Here is a 12,238-nt window from a genome sequence, read left to right on the forward strand (position 1 = left end):
CAGGAGAATCGCTTGAACCCAGGAGGCAGAGGTTGCAGTGAGCCAAGATCATGCCACTGTACTCCAGCCTGGTGACAGAGCAAGATTCCGTCTCAATAAATAAAATAAAATAGAGTCAAATCTATCAACCTACGTAGAAAAAGTCTGGAAGTTTATTCACCAACATAGTTATAGTGTACATGTCTTAGTAACTGAGGATGGCTTTCTGCTTATCTGATTTTTCTAAATATCTACAGTGTACATGTAATACTGTTGTAATAAAAAGTTATTTAATGAAAAAATTAAATAAGTAGTAGGTCCTAAAATAAAATTATTTTTTGTGGGGGGACAGAGTGTCACTCTGTTGCCCAGGCTGGAGTACAATGGCAGGATCTCTACTCACTGCAACTTCCACCTCCCGGATTCAAGCAATTTTCGTGTCAGCCTCCCGAGTAACTGGGATTACATGTGCACACCACCACACTGACCTAATTTTTGTATTTTTAGTGGAGATAAGGTTTCACCATCTTGGCCAGGCTGGTCTTGAACTCCTGGCCTCAGGTGATCCACCCACCTCGGCCTCCCAAAGTGCTGGGATTACAGGCATGAGCCACTGCCCCCAGCAATAAAAATCTTTCAATGAAAGCTTTAAAGGACATGTGTATTCTACATTACAGAGAAAAGCCATGAACCTTGCTTTTTTTAAAAAATGTGTTTTGGTCGGGCGCGGTGGCTCACACCTGTAATCCCAGCATTTTGGGAGGCCGAGGCAGGCAGATCACCTGAGGTCAGGAGTTCAAGACCAGCCTGGCCAACATGGTGAACCCCTGTCTCTACTAAAGATACAAAAATTAGCTGGGTGCGGTGGCAGGCGCCTGTAATCCCAGCTACTCAGGAGACTGAGACAAGAGAATCGCTTGAACCCAGGAGGTGGAGGTTGCAGTGAGCTGAGATCACGCCACTGCACTCCAGCCTGGGTGACAGAAGACTGTCTCAAAAATAAAAATAAAAATAAAAGTGTTTTAATTTAAAATTTTTATTTTCCATGTCCACTGAATATGAATCTTAAACTTTTTGATATTACTAGATGCTTTCAGAATCTGATAAAAGCCTCAGACACTTTCTCCCCAAAATATAAAAACCCACCAAATGTAGCCTACAATATCTATTGGCTACTTTATCCCTCAGAAGTCTTTCTATAAACCCCCTAGTTTTCCATGGGTCCTGACTGTAAACTAAAAATAAAATCCTAAGCCTCCCACTGAGTGAACAGACCTCCTCTTGGCCAAGGGGACCCCGGAGAAACCTGAAAATTGTGTTTCCACCCATAACAGGAAGAGGTCAGACATTCATCCTTCTACCTCCTCCCTTTTAGAGTTTAGACACAACTGACTGGCATTAATGTTAAAATAGGGATCATAAGACTCTGTGGCAATAAGATACCAAATTATAGAAAGACCTAAGGCCATGCAAGGCAAGGGTTAAGTCATGCCTGCAGGCCATCAGTCTTGCTGAATAGGTCATTTTGACGCAAAATATTGTGGCTAACTCTGACACAGCATCCTTATCTTCAACATTTCTTTCTTCTGACTCCAAGTTTTAGACAGAGCCTTATGACTTTAACCAATTGCAAATTAAATAATCTCTGAATCCACCTGTAACTTGTAAGTCCCCGCTTCAGCATATCCTGGCTTCTTGGACCGAACGAATGTACACCTTCCATATGTTGACTTACATCTTTGCCTGTAACTCCTGCCTCCCTGAAATGCAAATTGTAATCTGACCACCTCAGGACCACTTACTCAAAGTTCCTTGGGTTTGTGTTTTTCCCAGGCTGTGGTCAGTCACATTGGCCCTGAATAAATATCTAAAAAATTTTACAGAGTTTGGTTTTTCTTTTAACATGACTAAGAACTCCTGAGTACTCCCAGCTCTAATTAACCTTCACAAGAAATACATTACTCTTTTAGAAGCAAGTGAAAACACAGGCTGGGCGCGGTGGCTCACACCTGTGATCCCAGCACTTTGGGAAACCAAGGTGGGCGGATCACTTGAGATCAGAAGTTCAAGACCAACCTGGCCAACATAGTAAAACCCTGTCTCTACTAAAAATACAAAAATTAGCTGGGTGGGGTGGCACACGTCTGTAGTCCCATCTATGCAGGAGGCTGAGGCAGCATAGCTTGAGCCAGGGAGGTTGAGGTTGCAGTGAGCTGGGATCACGCCACTGTACTCCAGCCTGGGCGACAGAGCAAGACTCTGCCTCAAAAAAAACAAACAAACAAAACAACAAGAACAACAAAAAACATTGCTATCATTATTTAACTCCTACTCAAATGTATGTGTAGAAGAGGCAAAATTTTACCTCTGCCCTCTTAGGGTTTTTTGGCTGGACTCGAGAATTAAACTTAACATTAAGACAGGTTAACAGGAGAAAGACATACAGACTTACTTAATATAAGTTTATATTATTTAATATAATGTATGACATGGAAGCCCTCATAAGTAAATGAAGACCCACAAAAGTGGGAAAACTTAAATGCTTTTATATTAGGATGAACAAAGACAGGCAACGGCAGAAAAGTAACTAAACTATGTGGGGAGGCTAAAGGAAGATAAAAATTATTTTAACAAGGTCTGTTTGTACAGAATTTTCTCAGTCTCAACTTCCCATCCTTGACAATAAGAATGTTGCCTTCCTTCTGGTAAAGGGAGGACATCTTCCATATGGGGGTTTTATCTCCTGCTTTAAGGAAGAAAAAGGGAAGAATCAGAGTCCCTTCTTGCACCTATTTTTTTAAATGTGTCTTTAGCTCAAAATAATCCTTATGCCAAAGTGGCATATTTTGGGATAGCATATTCTGCCACATATCACTGGACATATTACTGCCTGCCTGAGCCTACAGCATGTTCCAAAATATCAGAGTGAGCAATAAGATAAATTAATTCCTGTGCCACCAGGGGCTGCTATTGCCAATGTAACTGTTGAAACTTGGTAGCAGCTGCATTTTTAGAATGCCTTTCAAGCAAAAGGATCCAAGTACAAAGTTTTATTTTATTAACTCTCAAAACAACCTATTTTGTAGATAACAAAGCTGGGCATAGGCCTATTAAAAGAATTGTCTAAGGTAAGGAAACGGTAAGAAAAAGACCCTGAAGCCTTGATGCAAAGGGAAATTATAAATACCTAACTAAGCCCTCCTTGCAAACAGGTTTCCTTTCTATTGTGGCCAAATAGGTTTTCATCCTAAGTTCCATTAAGCAACTGGTCCCAGGCAAGTAATAGGTGTTTTTTAATGAGATTTTCCACCTCTGAAAACACTAAAATATTATATAAAACGTGAACTGAAATGTGTGCAAACCCAAGGGCCCCAAAGTTTTACAATGAGCTCTACCTGCCCTCTGTCTCCATTCTACTTTCTCCAATTCTGCTGTTACTAACATTCACCCTTCGCTCAACTGGCCACTCAACAGATTTTATTTTCTTGAGACAGGGTCTCACTCTGTCATCCAGGCTGCAGTGCAGTGGCGTGATCCCAGCTTACTACAAACCCAACCTCCCTGGCTCAAGCTATCCTTCTGCCTCAACCTCCTGCATAGATGGGACTACAGATGTGTGCCAGCCCGTCTAGCTGATTTTTAAACTTGTTTTAGAGACAGAGTCCCACCATGTTGCCCAATCTGGTCTCCACCTCCTGAGGTCAAGTGATCCTCCCACCTTGACCTCCCAAACTGCTGTGATTACAGGTGTAAGCCACCATGCCCCAGCAACAGGTATTAGTTGAGAGCATTTGCAATCCATTCTTCTTGGCTCCAGGAGATACAGAAATGAATGACTGTCTCTGCCTTAAAATCTTACATTCTGGTAAGGGAAAATTACATGTAAATAAATTATTAAAATACAATGGACTGAGTTGTTATTACTTAGTACCTAAAAGTAGCTATCAGGTTTGGTGGTAGAAGAAGATTCCATTAATTCAGCTGGAGTAGGTCAGGAGAGGCTTAATGGTGAATATCAGAATATGCTGCAGATGAAATAACTCGTCCCTATATATGGAGGCATGAAACAGAGTGAGGTGTTGAGTCCTCTGTAAATAGTATAGCAAGAATGGAACCAGGAGCCTAGGGTAATAAATCTGAAAAAACAGACAGGGCCTAGGTCATAGGGATAAAGAGTTTACATGTAATGGCCAATTTTTTTTTTTTTTTTTTGAGACAGAGTTTTGCTCTTGTTGCCCAGGCTGGAGTGCAGTGGCGCAATCTCGGTTCACTGCAACCTCCGCCTCCTGGGTTCACGCGATTCTCCTGCCTCAGCCTCCTGAGTAACTGGGATTACAGGCATGCACCACCACGCCCAGCTAATTTTTTGTATTTTTAGTAGAGACGGGGTTTCATCATGTTGGCCAGGCTGGTGTCAAACTCCTGACCTCAGGTGATCCACCCACCTCAGCCTCCCAAGTAATGCCAATTTTTATACTTAACCATTGGGAAGTGTAGAGAAGGAAAAATCTTTCCCCTTCCCATCTTAGGGTTCTTGGCTGGAGCTCTGTAACAAAACACAACTTAACAAGATAAAAGCATACAAATTTATTTAATATAAGTTTTACATGACACAGGAGCCTTCATAAGGAAATGACCCAAAGAAGCAGTTTGAGCCATACGATTATATGCTAAGTGGGACAAAGAGTAGTAAATTGTGAAAATATGGACTTGGTCTAGGGTAGTTAATCATGGAGAAGTGACCAGGAAGATAAGAATTCATTTAACAAGGTTTTTAATACAGATTTTGTATGGCCTTGATTCCCTATTTCTGGTGTTAAGAATATCCTCTAGGTGGGCACAGTGGCTCATGCCTGTAATCCCAACACTTTGGGAGGCTGAGGTGGGTGGATTGCTTGAGGTCAGGAGTTCGAGACCAGCCTGGCCAATATGGTGAAACCCCAACTCTACTAAAAACACAAACATTAGCCAGATGTGGTGGCGGGCACCTGTAATCCCAGCTACTCGGGAGGCTGAAGCATGAGAATCACTTGAACCTGGGAGGCGGAGGTTGCAGTGAGCCGAGATCAAGATGGTGCCACTGCACTCCAGCCTGGGCGACAGAGCGAGACTGTCTAAAAAAAACAAAAAAAAAAAAAAAAAAAAAAAGAAAAGAAAAAAGAACACCTTTCATATGTGAGTTTTATCTTCTGCTTCTGCTTTCAGGAAGAAAAAGGCAAGTCAGAGTGCCCTTTATGCATCTGCTGTTTTTTATGTGCTTTTAACTCAAAATAATCAATAAGAACCAGAGTAGCTCATTTGGGGTGGTGTGTTCTCAACTATTTCAGGAGTCCCTGAAGAGTTGTAAGCAGAGGAGTAATAACAAGATCAGATTTGGGGTTTTGTTTTTTTCTGAGATAGGGTCTCACTCTGCCACCCAGTGCAGTGGTGTGATCCTATCTCACTGCAACCTCAAACTTCTAGGCTCAAAAGGATCCTCCTGCCTCAGCCTCTCGAGTAGCTAGGACTACAGGTGCACATCACTGTGCCCAGCTAATTTTTTTTTTTTTTTTCAGAGACAGGATCTCACTATGTTGCCCAGGCTGATCTCAAATTCCTGGGCTCAAGCTATTCTCCCGCCTCAGCCTCCCAAAGTGCTGGGATTACAGGCATGAGCCACTTCACCCAACCAGATGTGAGTTCTTAAAAGATCCCTCTGTGGAAGCAGTGTGGCAAAGGAACTGGAGGAGGCCCCACTTCCCAATGCTGTTGCATTGGAGATTAAGTTTCCAACACATGAATTTTGGAGTGGACAAAGATATTCAAACCATAGCAGTTTCCTTTGATGGTGTCATGTTTACCTGAGTCTTTGTTATCCATGTAACTTTGCATTGGTGTTTATGTATTTAAAGCAACAAACACCTCTTCCAGTCTTTATAGACTAGTTTTAGCAGGAAAAGGCCTTCTCCTATTGGGTCCCTGAATTGATGGGATGGCACTCAAATGGGGTTGGAGCTGGGTCCACAGTGGAGTTCACAGTTGGCAAGCTTGTTACCAGGGGCTCTAATGGGTGTGGATCCTGTCTGGTCCATGGGTGGACTGGACTGCCCCTAGGACCTTGGTCAGTAGGGCTGGTGTTGGGTGGGGGTCTGCAGACAATGGGCCTATTACCAGATGCACAGACTGGTGTGGTTTCCTCCTGTTTCCTGGTAAGCTTCCTGCTAGGTCACTGGGTGGGTCCTTGGGCAGGCAGTACTGGCCCTAACAGTAGTTAAGAGGGGCTGGAACCAAGTCATTGGGCAGGCATTACTGGCCCTAACAGTAGTTAAGAGGGGCTGGAACCAAGTCATTGGGCTGCTTCAGGGTCCACAGGCAAGAGTGAATCTGCAGGCCTGCTTCCTGGGGCATGGGTAGCAAGTCACCCCTGGGTCTCTTTGCGGGCAGGATTGCTCTCAGAGGAGGGCTGGGGCTGAGACTTAGAGCTGTTTCAGGGTCTGCTATGAAACTGATGTTGGTGGGCCTTGTCACCTGAGACACAAGTAGTTATGACTTCCCCAGGTCCCTAAGCAGATGGTCTAGTAGCAGGACCAAGGCCAAAGAGGGCTGTAGCCAGGTCCACAGGGAGGTAGCACCATTTCCAAGTCTGGAGCTGCAACCTCGATCAACGAGTCTGCTACCTGGGTGCGGTTCTGCTGTCTCAAAACAGCCTTCCTGGATCTTGGGCTCCACAAGTGTTTCACAGTCTCCTACCTAGTTCCCAAAGTTCCCAACAGAGGTACTTTTATCTGTGGACAGCTGAAAAGCTAAAAACTATTGTTGCTGTGGGGAGACACAAGTGAGGCAGCTCGTGGTCTCCCATTTTGCTGATGTCACTCTCCTGGCTGTCTTAAATCTCTCACTTTCTTAAATCTCTCTTATTCCATAGGTTACCCTTTCATCTTCATTGTTGCTATTGTTAATTTTCTTGCAATTTATTTATAGGTCATTTGTCCTAAAGAGTTTTTCACATTCTACATTTTATTGATTGCATCCTCATGGTACTATTTTAAAAATATATTCTTCTAGACCAGGTGTAGTGGCTGACACCTGTAATCCCAGCACTTTGGTAGGCAGGTGGATCACCTAAGGTCAGGAGTTTGAGACCAGCCTGGCCAACGTGGTGAAACCCTGCCTCTACTAAAAATACAAAATTAGCTGGGCGTGGTGGTGCAGGCCTGTAATCCCAGCTACTTGGGAGTCTGAGGCAGAGAACTGCTTGAACCTGGGAGGCGGACGTTGCAGTGAGTAAAGATCGCACCACTGCACTCCAGCCTGGGCTACAGAGTGAGACTCCATCTCAAAAAAAAAAAAAATTTTTTTTTTAAATTAAAAAATATATAAATATATATATATCATCATTCTATTTTTTTAATTTAGCTTGCAATAGTAACATGAAGCAGAGGCCTAGTTTCATTAAGTATATTTTGATTTTCTTAATTTTCCTTGAAAGGTTTCTAGTCCACATTTACGTCACATTTCACATTAACAAATACAAGAAATCCTTGTATTTCTTATAAACCCATACATTGGTAGTTGGATCTAGGAACTTGATTAAGATTTATTTTTTTTTCATTCTTCCAGCAGGATGTATATAAAGTCAGCTTGCCTCACTTTTTTAGGCTGGGAATGGTGACTCACACCTGTAATCCCAACACTTTGGGAGGCCAAGGCGGGTGAATCACTTGAGACCAGGAGTTCAAGACCAGCCTGGCCAACATGGCAAAAACCCATCTCTACTAAAAAAATACAGTAGCCAGTTGTAGTTGCACGATACTGTAGTCCCAGCTACTTGGGAGGCAGAGTGAGGCAGGAGAATCCATTTAACCTGGAAGGCAGAGGTTGCAGTGAGCCAAGACCGTGCTACTGCACTCCAGCCTGTGTGACAGAGCAAGACTCCATCTCAAAAAAATAAACAAATAAAGTCAGCTTGTCTTACTTTTTAAAAACAATGATGGGGTTTTGCTATGTTGCCCAGACTAGAGTTCAATGGCTAGTCACAGGCACAATCGTAAGAGTGCATCCTTTAACTCCTGGGCTCAAGCTGTTCTCTTACCTGAACTTCCCGAGTAGCGGGACTACAGGCACACACCACTGTGCCTAGCTTGCCTTACTTTTTGTATTGTGCCCCACCACATCCTGGACCCCTAAAACAACACTCATTTCTTTTGCCCACAAATTTGCAATTTTTCTCACTTTTTTTTTTTTTTTTTTGAGATGGAGGTTCTTGTTGCCCAAGCTGGAGTGCAATGGTGTGATTTCAGCTCACTGCAACCTCCGCCTGCCAGGTTCAAGCAATTCTCCTTCCTCACCCTCCTGAGTAGCTGAGATTACAGGCATGTGCCAACATGCCCGGCTAATTTTTGTATTTTTAGTAGAGACAGGGTTTCACCACGTTGGCCAGGCTGGTCTCGAACTCCTGACCTCAAGCTATCTGCCTGCCTCAGCCTCCCAAAGTGCTGGGATTACAGGCGTGAGCCAAGGCGCCCGGCCTGTAACTCTTGTTAGTACTACAATAATGAAAGATTAGTTCATTCCCGTTTTTCGATAGAAAACCTGGCTGTTTACTCACAAATCACAAAACTTCTAAGTTTGCCAGCACCCTCCTTTGGCTTTTCCTCTTCCCATTTTCATTTTTATTTGTTTTTCTTAAACTTTTAAATTTTTATTTTTTACTATTGCCAAAAATCAACCTCTTCCCATTTTCAGACAAATATTTTAACTGGGAAGGTTAGAAAGTAACAAAAATGTTAACTAGAAACCTTTCTAGGAAAATTAGGAAAATCAAAATATACTTAATGAAACAAGGCCTCTGCTTCATGTTACTATTGCAAGCTAAACTTAAAAACATAGAATGAGGCCAGGCATGGTGGCTCACACCTGTAATCCCAGTACTTTGAAAGGCCAAGGTGGGCAGATCACCTGAGGCCGGGAGTTCGAAACCAGCCTGGCCAACATGGCGAAACCCCGTCTCTACTAAAAATACAAAATTAGCCGGCCACGGTGGCGCATGCCTGTAGTCCCAGCTACTCGGGAGGCTGAGGCAGGAGAATCACTTGAACCCGTGGAGCAGAGGTTGCAGTGAGCTGAGATTGCGCCACTGCACTCCAGGCTGGGCGACAGAGCGAGACTCCATTTCGGGGGGGGAAGAAAGAATGATGCAAACAGTATGGCTTAGGAAAATGGGGCTTAATGGTGGTCTCGATAATAAACTAATGCAGAGAAAAATACAAAATAACAACAAACACTGTCTTTGAGTTGGAGTAAAACCTAAGAGAGATAAGATACATACAGCCCTCTCTTCTTTTCTTTTCTTTTTTTTTTTTGAGACAGAGTTTCCCTCTTGTTGCCCAGGCTGGAGTGAAATGGCATGATCTCGGCTCACCGTAACCTCCACCTCCCAGGTTCAAGCGATCCTCCTGCCTCAGCCTCCCCAGTAGCTGGGAATACAGGTGCATGCCACAACACCGGGCTAATTTTTTGTATTTTTAGTAGAGACAGGGTTTCACCATGTTAGCCAGGATGGTCTCGATCCCCTGACCTCAGGTGATCCACCCTCCTCGGCCTCCCAAGGTGCTGGGAGTACAGCATGAGCCACAGCACCTGGCCCCTCCTCTCTTCTTTTCTAACCTTAACCAGTTCCTGGCTCAGTCCTATTATTGAGGGTCTAGGACATCGTGGGCTACTCATTCTAAAGAGAACCTTCATTTGGATGGCTGACAAAGTATTATTGTTTTGTAAAACCTATTTCATAAATTATTAAGGAAATTGTATTGTTATTGCCAACATTCCCACATATGCCTTACGTCTGCTTGGATCTGACAGGAAAGTATTTTTGTTTGTTTGGTTTTGTTTTGTTTTAGAAAGTATTTTTTAAATATAGGAAAGCTGGCCGGGCACGGTGGCTCATGCCTTTTATCCCAGCACTTTGGGAGGCCAAGGCGGGGGGATCACCGGGTCAGGAGATCGAGACCATCCTGGCTAACACGGTGAAACCCCCTCTCTACTAAAAATACAAAAAATTAGCTGGGCTTGGTGGCGGGCGCCTGTAGTCCCAGCTACTCGGGAGGCTGAGGCAGGAGAATGGCGTGAACCCGGGAGGCAGAGCTTGCAGTGAGCCGAGATTGTGCCACTGCACTCCAGCCTGGGTGACAGAGCAAGACTCCATCTCAAAAAATAAATAAATAAATAAATAAATAATATCAGAAAGTTTTAAAAACATTTTTACCCTTCATTAGCAACAGTGCTTTGCTTAAAGTACTCTACATAAGCGTTTATGTTTTTGTTTTGTTTTGAGATGCAGTCTCACTCTGTCGCCCAGGCTGGAGTGCAGTGGCATGATCTCGGCTCACTGCAACCTCTGCCTCCCAGGTTCAAGCGATTCTCCTGCCTCAGCCTCCCGAGCAGCTGGGATTACAGGCAACTGACACCGCGCCTGGCTAATTTTTGTATTTTTAGTAGAGATGGGATTTCACCATCTTGGCCAGGCTGGTCCTGAACTCCTGTGATCCACCCACCTTGGCCTCCCAAAGTGCTGGGATTACAAGTGTGAGCCACCACGCCCGGCCATGTTTATGTTTTAATATTTGTTGAAATCCCATTTTAATGGAGAAATAATGTACATTAACACTCTGATAAAAGCCGATGTTTAACATTTATTTACTGCCTAATCCCACGATCAAAAATAATTCCAATTTCACAGAAAAAGATATGTTTATAACTTGAAACATTTCAGATACTTAAAGCATATCTCAAAACTTTAAGACTGTCCCAAGAAGCCAATAATGGCATCTTCCAAATTCTGCTCTGTCCTTTATGGCTGACAGGTCGACTCCTTACACTGGTAGAACTAGTAGTTTAGTAAGCCCCTAGAGATCATCTAGTTCAACCCTCCTATTTTACAGATGAGGAAAATGAGACCCAAAGGATTTAAGTGGCCTTCCTTAGGTCACATAGCTAATAAGTAGCAGAGCTACTAATAAACTCAAATCCAGTATTTTACATCCCAAAATTAATGCATTTCCTCATCAACCACTTGTTTCCAACATATTACATCAGTTGTCTAAACAAATAACCATAGAATTTATGTGTTACTTGGGAGTATTCTGGTCCTCTGAAGAGAAGTCAGCTTCAGAGGTTTATGGATCTTCATTTCCTAGTGCTAACATCCTTCTTTTTTTTTGAGACAAAGTCTTGCTCTGTCACCCAGGCTGGAGTGCAGTGGCACAATCTCGGCTCACTGCAACCTCCACTTCCTGGCTTCAAGGGATTCTCCTGCCTCAGCCTCCCGAGTAGCTGAGATTACACCCCCGGTTAATGTTTTGATTTTTAGTAGAGACCGGGTTTCGCCACGTTGGCCAGGCTGGTCTTAAACTCCTGACCTAAAGTGATCCACCCACCTCGGCCTCCCAAAGTGCTGGGATTACAGGCGTGAGCTACTGAGCCAGGCCCCTAGTGCTAATATGCTAAATGTGTGTTAAAGAACAACTTGGCTGGGCGAGGTGGCTCTCCCCAGGCCTGCAATCCTAGCACTTTGGGAAGCCGAGGCGGGCCTATCACCTGAGATTGGGAGTTCGAGACCACCCTGTCCAACATGGAGAAACCCCGTCTCTACTAAAAATACAAAATTAGCCGGGCGTGGTGGTGCATGCCCGTAATCCCAGCTACTGGGGAGGCTGAGGCAGGAGAATCGCTTGAACCCGGGAGGCGGAGGTTGCGGTGAGCCGAGATGGTGCCACTGCTCCAGCCTGGGCAACAAGAGTGAAACTCCGTCTCAAAAACAAATAAAAACAAACAAACAAACAACAACACCACCACCTCATAATTACAAGATTAAGTACCTTTGAACATTTGTTTCTGAACCTACCACACGCATCTGTCACTTTGCAGGTGCTTAATAATTGTGAGCGAATTCAACAAACCTCATTTCATAAACTTCCCTACTGAAATATAGTGGTCATAGGAGACCAGCAGTTTAGCTCATGGCTTCTGGTCCTTGCTTTGTATTAGAATACTGCTTCTATCTACTGACTGGTTTACCCTGGGCTTCAGTTCCTTCTTTGGGCTCCAGTTCCCTAATCTTTTAAGTAAAGGATTATTGTGAGGACTAAACGAGATATAAAACGTGTAAAGGTTTAGCACTGTGCTTAGCAGATAACGGAAATAAATGATCTTTATTATAATGTTTACGTTCCCTAAGAGTCAGTGGCTACGTCATGCAGGAGACACTAGTGTAGAACAAGCG

General features: G+C 43.7%; 1 protein-coding gene across 1 annotated transcript in view; it reads right to left on the bottom strand.

The window, feature by feature from the left end:
- Positions 1–12,238, bottom strand: part of COMMD1 (copper metabolism domain containing 1) — a 247,204-nt gene that overhangs the window by 233,940 nt on the left and 1,026 nt on the right. The window lies entirely within an intron of this gene.

The sequence above is a fragment of the Pan troglodytes genome, chromosome 12, assembly GCF_028858775.2.
Source record: "Pan troglodytes isolate AG18354 chromosome 12, NHGRI_mPanTro3-v2.0_pri, whole genome shotgun sequence".
Lineage (NCBI taxonomy): Eukaryota > Metazoa > Chordata > Mammalia > Primates > Hominidae > Pan > Pan troglodytes.